Source organism: Leucopleurus acutus, assembly GCF_964270905.1.
Source record: "Leucopleurus acutus genome assembly, chromosome: 4".
Taxonomy (NCBI): Eukaryota; Metazoa; Chordata; class Mammalia; order Artiodactyla; family Delphinidae; genus Leucopleurus; species Leucopleurus acutus.
The window spans coordinates 21,883,457-21,896,271 of record NC_139146.1 but is presented as its reverse complement, the minus strand read 5'-3'; the positions used below and the strand labels follow the sequence as shown (position 1 = coordinate 21,896,271).

The 12,815-nt window shown below is 39.2% G+C and overlaps 1 long non-coding RNA gene across 2 annotated transcripts in view; it reads left to right on the top strand.

Moving 5' to 3' along the window:
- The window catches only part of LOC309961332, a 75,870-nt gene that overhangs the window by 29,326 nt on the left and 33,729 nt on the right, over positions 1-12,815 (top strand). For both annotated transcript variants that reach the window (XR_014326176.1, XR_014326177.1), the window contains exons 3-4: positions 2,058-2,118; positions 2,906-2,997. This is a non-coding gene — a long non-coding RNA (uncharacterized lncRNA). The remainder of the gene's footprint in view (positions 1-2,057; positions 2,119-2,905; positions 2,998-12,815) is intronic.

The following is a 12,815-nucleotide window of genomic DNA, read 5'->3' as shown; positions in this document are numbered from 1 at the left end:
GCGGGCTCAGTAGTTGCAACACGTGGGCTCTAGAGTGCGCGGGTTTAGTTGCCCCGCGACATGTGGGATCTTAGTTCCCCAATGAGGGATCGCACCCACGTCCCCCTGCATTGGAAGGCAGATTCTTAACCACTGGACCACCAGGGAAGTACACGTTTTAAAAATTTTGATATCTATTGGGCACACTCTTTCAGTGGAGTTGCCCACTTTTTATTTTCTCAAGCACATTAAACAGTAAACTACCTTCAACCAAATCCATTATTCATTTAAAAAGGAAAATACATCCAAATATACACACAGACATACACACAGACACAGAGAAAGAGAGGGAGAAAGTGGGTGGGTCAGGGAAGAGAGATCATAATTTGAGAATAATGGGAAGTCCTTTACATATGAAAAAAATTGACTACCTTATCTTTGTACTTCTCTCTTTTGCCAAAGATAATGAAAACCTCATTATTTGGGAACCATCACCGTAGTGTACTTTCAACTTGGAGAAGAGAAGAAAAGTTTATGGTTACTCTAGAGCCAGGGTTTAAATAGTCTCTCAGGTAATCCACTACTTATGGTGATTTGTGAATTTAGCAGGCCATGGATAATGGATCCAATCTTTTTTTTTCTAGATTAGAAAAAATAGATGTATCTGGTCACTGGAATAGAAGTGTAGTGCAGTAAAAAGAACATGTGTTTTAGAAACAAAAAGACTTGGTTTCAGTACTGCCTGCAAAACCCATTATACACTGTACAGGACCTCGATCATATCAGTCAATCTCTCTGAGCCTAAATAATTACTAATAATTAATAATTATTCTCATTTTATAGATGAGGAACTGAGGCTCAGAGTGAGTGATATGATCAAGGTATATGATCAATACAAAAATTATATAAAGCATGAGTCTGAGCAACTGATAGACATCAAGTACTCAATAAACCTTTGCTTCTCTTCTTGTTCCCTGAGAAAGAAAATCAATCTCAATAATAAATTTTTAGAAGTGTCCCAGGTCCCAAACCACTTTGATATTTGAGAAGGGAAATCTATGTCTTTCAATTGTTTATTAGAAAGTCACCTGAAATTTATTTATTTAGGTATTTTTTGATTTGCACTAGTGATTAACTTGGGGCTAGGTATGACTTGGATTTGCCTGTTAAGGTTAGCATGATACTTCAGACCCCTCTGGGAATACAGCTTTTCTCTCTATGATCTCACAGCAATGGAAGTAAAAGTGCCTCACTCAGGAAGGTGGGGAGGAGGAAACTAGAATGGCTTCTTACCATTTTTCACCTAACAGTGCCCTTTTTCTCGTGGCCACCTTGAGCTTCCCAGGAGGAGCAGAATAGGATCAGATGAAAGCAAATAGCACTTGGTCTCATGCAAATCTGCTAACAGAATGGACATGTTAAACTTTCAGTCTTCCATTTATCAGTGGCAGTAACCTAATTTAAAGTCGGTAAGGAATCCCTGTTATCTCTGCAGTGTGGCATCATTGGAGTTTTTTTAAATGATTAGATCAAATGGTTAACATTACACTTTTCCTTCTGCAGCTTCTGAACTCTGTAACTCCCCAATTCTTATCACTTACCTGGACCCCATCTAGAAAAGGTTGTACAGAACCTATGGACCAGTTTCCCTTACAGACCTCTCGTACTGATGATACAGTTGGGCTAATCAGCTGAGGACAGACCCAGTCCTTTATTTTCTTCTTTGATAATACTTGAAGATTTAAGGTCCTGCAGCTTGGGAAAGTGGGTGGATTAGGCGTGTGTTTGGGGGGGTTGCAGATGCTGTGGAGGTAGAGTTGTACTCTCTGTTTGGACTCTGCGGTCTGCATCAGCCACTGAGTGGTATGGAAGAAGTGGAAATCAGTGGAAAACTCCTGCTCATCCCTATCCCATTCCTCCAGGAGAAAGTACAAACCACATTCCTTAACGTGGCTTCTGAAGCCCCTACTTATATCTCCAGTCTCCTGCCATTCCTTACTGTGTACTCTAAAATCTAAATATATCAAACTTCTTGTAGTCCTCAGTCTGTTAAATGTGCTTGCTTTCTGTTGCTTCAGGTCACAGCTTGGTCACTGAGTGCTCTAAGAAGGCTGCCCTGAACCACCAAGAATGGGTCAGGTAAGTCTACTTCTCCCAAGTACAATGACCTTCTAAAGGTCTCAGCATAGCTCATAAGAGGTAAAAGCAGCTGATTCATAATAACCAGGAAAACAGTATCATCATGAAGTCCAGAGATATCACGAGGAGGGGCAATATGATGTTTCAAGCTCATTTCAAAGGAAAAGCTTTCTGGAGATCACAGAAATCCTTTTACCCCATTGTAAAGCAGAAGGGAAAGTTGGTTTTTTTTTTTTTTTGGCGGTACATGGGCCTCTCACTGTTGTGGCCTCTCCCGTTGCGGAGCACAGGCTCTGAACGTGCAGGCTCAGCGGCCATGGCTCACGGGCCCAGCCGCTCCGTGGCATGTGGGATCTTCCCAGACCGGGGCACGAACCCGTGTCCCCTGCATCGGCAGGCGGACTCTCAACCACTGCACCACCAGGGAAGCCCAGAAGGGAAAGTTTTTATAGAGCATTTATATATATAGATATAATTTATGGGATATAACATTTTCAGGCATTTACTAACCACTTCAGAATTTCTGAATCCTCCTATTCAATCCCAAGTTATTTAACTTTTACATGTCAGAAAAAAATAGTGGTCTCTATTAGGGCCATGTAAGAGAAGGATTTGAGGGACAGATGGAAAGAGCAACAGGAAATTCTTAAGGTTACTGTCCAATCCCTAGCAGTGAATGGGGAATGAGGGAGAATTGTAAAGTTTGCCTAAAGAGTTTACTTCATTCTGTTTTAACCATAAGCCTCTAAATTTTAGAAATATTAAGACCTTTTAAATTATGTTTTAGGATTTCGTACCTGAGATAGATGGCTGGTTGATTTTCTTCCGAAAAGACTATAGAGTTACAGCAGTGTACAGGGAGGTATCTACCAAATAATGGTGAGTGCAACTTGCTGATTCTCATTAATAACAAGACAGCCATCAGTGGCGTTGAATGATGTTGCATGAAGGATTTATGACTTCATCTTCTGTCTTATCTTTTTTAATCTGGGTCTGTTCCCCCAAATAATGAGTCTCCCTCAAGCAATTTGAATGGGAGGTTTCTCAACTCCTATACCCCCCATACCACAGAGGAAGATAGGTGTGCATTATCTCAGCTCCCCCCTCCCACATCCATTATGTTTCTGCCTTTTTTTTTTTTTTAAAGAAAATCTTTTCCTTTGAGACCATTTCCATTTGGCTGTCACCTTCCAGCCAACTTCATCATCATTATCTACCATCTATCCCATCTATCGTTGTTATCTACCATCTATCACGGAAAATCATGGCACCAGGCTCACCATCATCCTCTTTGTCTTGCCATCATCCTGGGTGAGCTCAAAGTCCATGTGGATAAGCTACTTGTCACTCTGGCTTCACGGTACCTTAACCTCCTCATCTCTAATAATCTTTACCTCTACACTTTATCCAGTTACGTCCAGGGCTATAACCTGTGGTTTGTCACTTGTTCCTTCTGTGAAATTTAACATGCCGCTCTCCGGCCACAACTTTTCATCCTCTTCAGCTCCTTCATTTTCTCCCACAGTATCAGCTCTTAGCTGGGAGAGAACTTCAGTCAGTTGTCGCCTCTGTTTTCCCCCAAGTTGGAATCCCCTCCTGGTTTGTTTACATTCTCTATCCAGTCAATACCTGTTGCAAATAAAATAACTCCTGTGCTCTTCCAGGTGCTATTACACATGCACGGTTTCCAGCTTCAACTGAATCCTCTGCCCTGCCTGGCAAGACTTTTGTGTACCTCAGTCAACTCCCTCCTCATTTGTGACAGTGACTGGATCTTTAATCGTTCTCCTATAGTCTTCTTCCCTTGCCTTCAGCAGATGACCTGGGTATTACTCCACAGGGGAAATAAAACAGCAAGCAATAATTCTCCCAATTTATGTGCTTTCCTTTTCAGTGTTATCTGTTACTACTTTACTTATATAAATTCTTTCATGCACTTATTCATTCGACATATATTAGAATTCCCACTATAACCTAGGCACTATGCTAAATTATAGAGATAGAATGATGAACACATACAGTTTCAAGAGAAGCAAGGCTTGAAATTACAATAATTTGGTACATATAAAGATTTTTTTTCCTATCTCCATATCTCCCTTTTAATTATTTATTTGGCTGAGGTGGGATCTTTTCTTCTTCACATTAAGATAATCCAGTCTCCATCTTAAGAAATGAAAAAAAGTCTCCCTGGCTTCTATTGACATTTCTAGAACCTACTCAATCTTTCTCCTTTCCCTGATAGCCAGGCTTCTTGAAAAAGTAATCTATACTGTCTCCTCATTCTTATCTTCTGTTAGAGCCTCAGTCTGCTGCAGTGGGGCTTTCATATTCACCCCTCCACTGAAACTACTTACTAAGCTCATTGCTGAATTTTTTTGTTGTCAAATCCAGTGCACACCCCTTGGCCCTTATTTTATGTCATTACAGCATTCCAGACTATTGACTCCTCCCTTTTTGAAATTTCTCCTTTTCTTTTCTTGACTTCATTCTTTCTTGATATTCCTCTTACTTCTCTGAATGTCCTTTTCAGGCTCTTTCACAGGCAACTCTTTCTCAACCAACACTTTATATTTTGAGGTTGCATCTTAAGATCTCTTTTTATTCCACACAATCTACCTGGGCTATTTTTGCCATTCCCATGGCTTCAGTTTCCGTCTATGTGACTCTAAAATTTTAAGGTACAACCCAGATCTCTCTCCTACCAGGGACCTATTCCTTACCAAGTTGCTCTGTGTGCATGTTCAATTGGCAGCTCAAACTCCACAAACTGGAAAGGACCTTGATGTTCCACTCAGCCTTGTTCTCTCTTTTTGTATGTCCTGGTATCAGTGAATGATACTGCCATCCTAGGAATCATTCTAAAGTCTTTCCTCTCCTTTATCCTTGGCTTTCCATTTTATCAACAAATCAATACAGTTTTTACTCCTTAATATCACTTAAATATATCCTCTCTTCCTTTGTATTCCCAGATAATCACCATTTTTCACCTAGGTGACTGCAATAATCTCCTAAATGATTTTCCCCTCTCTATTCTCCCAGAATCCAGTTTATCCAGAGAATATCTTTATAAAATGCTAATTTGACCATATCCTGTCCTTGCCTATGTTTTTCTTTTCTGTCCTTGCCTATTAACATTCACTGATACCCTATTGCTATCAGCATAAAATTCCAGATTCCTTACCTCTCCTGTTCACCCCCATTTACTCTTCCTTCACCAGATGCTATCATCTCTCACATCTCTCTTTGTGCATCCTCTTTCCTCTGCATGGAAATCCCACCCCTCTTGCCATGCTTTTCCTGCCTAACATCCACTCAGCCTTTAAGAAGTGGCTCAGTGTCACCTCTCCAATAGGCCTGACTTGCCTATGTCCTTCCTCCTTCCCTGGGCTAACTTTCCTTCATATCAGTATCATCATCATAACCCTATTTCTTTACACTTATTGTATTGATTGTAATAGTCTGTTATCCTGTTTGTTTCTTCTACTCTTCTACTTTCAGATTTGAGGGTAGAGATGATGTAAAATGGATACATAGTATGAATGAAATAAGTTCATGTATTCTAATTAAAGCCCTTGTTGCCCCTTTAGAAGTGTCACTTTTTCCTATTCTGGTTACAGGATGTGAATATTGACTAGCTAACAGGTTGTTTGATAATGAACAGTACACCAGTGCTGTTTTTTTCTTAGATTTTTTATTGATGTATAGTTGATGTACAATATTGTGTTAGTTTCAGGTGTACAGCATAGTGATTCAGTTTTTTTTCAGATTATTTTCCATTATAGGTTATTACAAGATTTTGAATGTAATTCTCGGTGCTATACAGTAAATCCTTGTTGTTTATTTTATGTATAGTAGTTTGTATCTGTTAATCCCATACTCCGAATTTGTCCCTCCCACCCTCCCTCTCCCCTTTGGTAACCATAAATTTGTTTTCTGTGTCTGAGTCTGTTTCTGTTTTGTATATAGACTCATTTGTATTATTTTTTAGATTCCATGTATGTCATATCATGTAGTATTTGATACATGTCTGACTTACTTCACAAAGTATAATACATGTCTGACTTACTTCACTAAGTATAATCTTCTGTGTGAGGTGATACCTCATTGCAGTTTTGATTTGCATTTCTCTAATAATTAGCAGTGTTGAGCATCTTTTCATGAGCCTGTTGGCGATCTGTATGTCTTCTTTAGAAAAGTATCTATTTAGGTCTTCTCCCCATTTTTTGATTGGGTTGTTTGTTTTCTCAATATTGAGTTGTATGAGCTGTTTGTATATGTTAGATATTAACCCCTTTTTGGTCACATCATTTACAGATATTATCCCATTCTCTAGATTGTCTTTTCATTTGTTTATGGTTTCCTTTGCTATGCAAGAGCTTTTAAATTTGATAATGTCCCATTTGTTTATTTTTGCTTTTATTTATTTTCCTTGGGAGACTGATCTAAGAAAATATTGCTACAATATATATCAGAGAATGTTTTGCCTATGTTTCTCCTAGGAGTTTTATGGTGTCATGTTTTACATTTATGTCTTTAAACCATTTTGAGTTTATTTTTGTATATGGTGTGAGGCAGTGTTCTACTTCATTGATTTACATGAGGCTGTCCAGCTTTTCCAACACGAATTGTTGAAGAGACTGTCTTTTCTCCATTTTATATTCTTGCTTCGTTTGTTGTAGAGGTGTGTGGGTTTATTTCTGGGTTTTCTGTTCTGTTCCATGCTGTTTTGATTACTGTAGCTTTGAGTATAGTCTGAAGTCTGGAAAGGTTATACCTCCAGCTTTGTTCTTTTTCTTCAGACTTGCTTTGGCAATTCTGGGTCTTTTGTAGTTCCATATAAATTTTGGGATTATTTGTTCTAGTTTTATGAAAAATGTCATGGATATTTTGATAAGGATTGCATTAAATCTGTAGATTGCTTTGGGTAGTATGACCATTTTAACAATATTAATTCTTCCAATCCAAGAACATAGGATATCTTTCCATTTCTTTCAATCATCTTCACTTTCCTTTATCAATGTTTTATAGTTCTCAGCATCTAGGTCCTTCACCTCCTTGGTCAAGTTTCCTTAGGTAGTTTTAGTTTTTCCTGTTTTTTTCCTTCTATTCCTAGATATTTTTTTGGCACGATTTTAAATGGGATTTTTTTTTATTTTCTCTTTCTGATATATCATTATTAGTATAAAGAAATGCAACAGATATCTATATATTAATCTTGTATCCTGCTACCTTGCTGAATTCATTTATTAGTTCTGATTGTTTTTTATGTGGAGACTTTAGGGTTCTCTGTACAGAGTATCATGTCATCTGCAAATAGAGACAGTTTAACCTCTTCTCTTCCAATTTTGCTACCTTTTATTTATTTTTTATCTTTCTATTTATTTATTTATTTTTCTTATCTGATTGCTGTGGCTAGAACTTCTAATACTATGTTGAATAGAAGTGGTGAGAGTGGGCCTCCTTGCTTTATTCCTGAATTTAGTGGGAAGGCTTTCAGCTTTTTACTGTTAAGTATTATGTTGGCTGTGGATTTGTCATAAATGGTTTTTATTATATTGAGATATGTTCCCTCTATACCCACTTTGGTGAGAGTTTTTATCATGAATGGGTGTTGAATTCTGTCAAATGCGTTTTCTGATCTGTTGAGATGATTGTGTGTCTTTTGTCTTTCCTTTTGTTAATGTGGTGTATCACACTGATTAATTTGTGTATGTTGAACCATCGTTGCAGCCCTGGAATGAATCCAACTTGATCATGATATATGATCCTTTTTGTGTATTGTTGGATTTGGTTTGCTAATATTTCGTTGAGGATTCTCACATTTATATTCATTAAAGATACTGGCCTATGATTTTCTTTTTTGGTAGTGTCTTTCTCTGGTTTTGGTATCAGGGTGATGGTGGCCTCATAGAATGAATTTGGGAGTGTTCCCTCCTCTTCAATTTTTTGGAATAGTTTGAGGATAGGTATAAGTTCTTCTTTGTATGCTTGGTAGAATTCCCCAGTGAAGCTATCCAGTCCTGGACTTTTGTTTGCAGGGAGTTTTTTATTTTATTATTTTATTTTATTTATTTTATTTATTTATTTTGCGGTACACGGGCCTCTCACTGTTGTGGCCTCTCCCGTTGCAGAGCACAGGCTCCGGACACGCAGGCTCAGCGGCCATGGCTCACGGGCCCAGCCACTCCGCAGCATGTGGGATCTTCCCAGACCAGGGCACGAACCCGTGTCCCCTGCATCGGCAGGCGGACCCTCAACCACTGCACCACCAGGGAAGCCTTGCAGGGAGTTTTTTAAATTCCAGATTCTATTTCACGTCTAGTGATCAGTCTGTTCAGATTATCTGTTTCTTCTTGACTCAGTTTTGGCAGGCTGTATGTTTCTAGAAACTTGTCCAAATTAGACCAGGTTGTCTAATTTGTTGGCATATAGCTCTTCATACTATTCTCTTACAATTTTTTGTGTGTCTATGGTATCAGCTGTTATTTCTCCTTATTTGGTTTATTTGAGTCCTCTCTCTTCTTGGTAAGCCTGGCTAGAGGTTTGTTGATTTTGTTCATCTTTTCAAAAAAATAGCTCTTGGTTTTATTGATTTTTTCTATTTTTTAATCTCTATTTTATTTATTTCCTCTCTGATCTTTATTCTTTACTTCTTTCTGCTGACTTTAGGTTTTGTTTGTTCTTCTTTTTCTAATTCTTTTGGGTGGTAGGTTAGGTTGTTTATTTAAGCTTTTTCTTATTTCTTGAGGAAGGCCTGTATCTCTATGAACTTCCCTCTTAGAACTGCTTTTGTTTCATCCTGTAAATTTTGTAAGGTTGTGTTTTCATTTGTCTCAAGGTATTTTCTGATTCCTTTGATTTCATCATTGACTCATAGGTTTTTTTAGTAGCATGTTGTTTAGTCTCCATGTGTTCATTCTTTTCCTGTTTTTCTTTCTGTGGTTGATTTCTAGTTTTATGCCATTGTGGTCAGAAAAGATGCTTAAAATAATTTCTGTCCCCTTACATTTGTTGAGGCTTGTTTTGTGACCTAGTATGTGCTGTATCCTAGAGAATGTTCCATATGTGCTTGAAAAGAATGTATATTCTGTTTTTGCTTTTGGTTTTATTTTTTTGGATGTAGTGTCCTGTAGGTATGAATTAAGTCCAACTAGTCTGTTGTATCATTTAGGACCTCTGTTGCCTAATTGATTTTCTGTCTGGATGATCTGTCCATGGATGTCAGTGAGGTGTTAAAGTCTCCTACTATTATTGTATTATTGTCCATTTCTCCCTTTATGTCTGTTAGTATTGTTTTATATATTCAGGTGCTCCTATATTGGGAGCACATATGTTAACAAGTATCCTCTTCTTGTATGGATCCCTTTATCATTACATAATGCCCTTTTTGTCTTTCTTTATGGTCTTTGTTTTAAAGTCTTTTTTGTCTTGTATGAGTATTGCTACCCTCACTTCCTTGTTGTTTACGTTTGCATGAAATATCTTTTTCCATCCTCTCACTTTCAGTCTATGTGTGTGTCTTTTGCCCTGAAGTGAGTCTTTTGTAGGCAGTATATTCTAGGTTCTTGTTTTTGTTTATCTAATCTGCCACTCTATGTCTTTTGATCAGAGCATTTAGTTCATTGACATTTGAAGTAATTATTGATAGGAATGTACTTATTGCCATTTTAATCCTTGTTTTCTGGTTGTTTTTGTAGTTTTTCTTTATGTCTTACTTCTTTTTGTTTTTCCTTTTGTGGTTTGATGACTTTCTTTTGTAGTATGCTTAAGTTCCTTTCTTTTTTGGTTTTTGTGAATCTATTTTATGTTTTTGATTTGTGGTTACCATGTTGACCCGTATGTTGACCCGTAACTAAATCTACGTTCTTTAAATTAACAGTCATGTAAGTTCAAACAAGTCCTAAAAGATCTACATTTTTATTCTCCCTTCCCCCACATTTTGTGACTTTGAAGTCCTATTTTACATCTTCATGCTTATCCTTTTACTATTAATTGCAGTTATAATCGTTTTTACAATTTTTTGATTTTTTTTTTTTGTATGCACTGGTTTGTTTAAGTGATCTTCATTCCTTTTATGTATTTCCTTCATTCCTACTGTGATTTTCCCTCTTCCATAGATTTTTGCTTCTCTTCTATTTAGAGAAAAACCTTCAATATTTCTTTTAGGATAGGTTTAGTATTGCTGAATTCTTTTAGTTTTTGCTAAAAAACTGAGAAATTCTTTATCTCTCCTTCTATTCTAAATGATAATCTTGCTGAGTAAAGTATTCTAGATTGCAGGTTTTTCCCTTTCAAGACTTTGAATATATCACTCCTTTTTGGCCTGCAACATTTCTGCAGAGAAATCAGCTGATAGCTTTATGGGAATTCCCTTGTAACAGATTCTTTGTTTTGCTCTTGCTGCCATTAAAATCCTCTCTTTACCTTTAACTTTTGTTATTTTAATTATGATATGTCTTGGTCTGGATCTGTTTGGGTTCATCTATTTTGGGATCCTCTGCTTCCTGTACCTGTATATCTGTTTTCTTTTTTAGATTTGGGAAGTTTTCAGCCTTACTTTCTTCAAATACATTTTCAATCCTCTTCTCTTTCTCTTCTCCTTCTGGAACCCCTATTATGTGTAGATTGACACATTTTATATTATCCTGTAGATCTCATATGTTGCTTTCATTTCTTTTCATTTGTCTTTCTGTCTGCTGTTCTGGATCACTTATTCATTCTTCTGTGTCATTTAGTCTGCTATTCAGTGCCTCTAGATTGGTTTTCATCTCTGCAATTAAATTGTCTATTTTTGATTGGTTCACATTTATAGTTTCTAGTTCCTTGTTACAGTGATCTGTGTTTTCTGTCAATAATCCTTTTAAATTCAGTTAGCAGTTTTATTACCTCCTTTTTGATCTTGTTGTCTAGTACACTGGTAAGCTCTGTTTCATTTGTTCTTCAGGGGATTTCTTTGGTTTTTTTTAGTTGGAGTAGTTCCTCTCCATTTTCATTTTACTTAAGCTTCTCTGTCTCTATGAATTTAGGAAAAACAGTTATCTACTGTGGCCTTGAAGGAGTGTTTTTATGTGGGAGAGTCCCTGTGTACACTGTGCGTGTCTAATGTTTTTGGTGTGAGGGCTGGTTTTGGTATGGATGCCAGCCATGCCTTTCCTCAGGGTGTGCTGGCTGTTACCTCTTGATAGGGGGAGTGGTTGGTGTCGTAGTGTCTAGAGCCTGTGTTGGATGTGAAGCGGGGCTTCCTCTCTGATCTGTAGCTGTTGTCACCCTGTCAGGGCTAGGGTCTGCTCCCCAGATGTTGAAGTAGAAGCCTTGAAGTTTGGGATTGATCAGGCTCTGTTGCCCTTGAGTGTGTGCCCTGCCTCAAAGGAGGTGATTGCTGAAGCAGTGAGGCCTGTGTGATCACTGAGAACCTATGCGCCATGTGTGTAGGCATCTGCAGTTCTGCTCAGAAGCAGCCCAGGGTCACATCTCTTTCTCTCTTGTGTTTGTCCCAGACCTAGTTAGTGCAAAGTGTTGTGTGGAGTAGGGTAGGGCTGGGGGTTGGGGTGTTGTGGCTGCAGGAATTGAGGTAGCTGTGCTGCTGTCTGAGATCTGGGCTGCCTCTGTGGCAGTTTTCTCCCAGGACTTGTCTACCCCAGATCTAGTGCTAAGCTGTGGTGTGGAGTAGGCGGTGCCAGGGAGCTCTCCATGGGAGAGGAGCTGCTCTGTACTCCTGAGTGTGCTGACAGTGGCTTCTGCCACCCTACTCAGACAATACCTCAGGCCCTCTGGGCTGTCTCTGTGTAGCTAGACGAGTTCTCTCCCAGGGCTCTCTGCCTGAGATTCAGCAGTTAGCTGCTAAGTGCTCTGTGGTGCTGTCCCTACATGTGCTAACAATGGCTACTGTGGCCCTACCTGCTGCCAGATGTGTGCACTGACAGTGGCCTTCATGGCTCCACCTGGATCATTCCCCAGGCGCCCTGGTCTGTCTCCATGTGACTAGACCGAGTCTTTGCCCACATCTCGTGCCAGGCTGTAGTGTGGAGTGAGCAGGGCTGGGATGTTTGCCCCTTTGGATTGGGAAGTGCGGTGAGGCAGCAGCTGCCAGTGCAAGGCTCTCTCCACCCTGACTGTTAGCAAGCCAGCACATGTGCACTTCTTGTGAGTAGAGTCTAGGCTTCTCTAGCCCTATCTGTCTCAGTGGATTTCCCAGCAGGCAAGGGGGCTTGTCTCCTCCATGTAGGACCCTAGGACTGGGATTCCCAGATTGTGGCTCCACCTGGTCTCTCCCCAAGGCAGGGGTCCACCCATGTGGACCTTCTGTTCCTTACAGATCCCCCCAGGGGGTGCAGGTCCCAGCTTGATGCCTTTTTTTCCCAGTCCTACCTGATTACATGGAGATCTTTCTTGCAGCTTTGGTTGTACAGGAGTTCTGCCAGTTTCCAGTTAATTTTCCATGAAAATTGTTTCACGTGTAGAAGTATTTTTGATGTGTTGTGGGGGGAGGTGAACTCCTTGTCCTCCTACTCTGCCATCTTGATCCCTGCTCTACCTCACTGCTTTCTATTCTGACGCTAAGGTCATGGGTTTACCTTGTGTAGTATTTTGACTCCCTGCCTACTTTGCAGCCTAAGTGAGGAGCATGCATTTGCAAGCTTTCCAAAAGAAAGTTAGTTGCAGATAATTGGCTCAAAAGCTATCTAGTTGGTAAAATA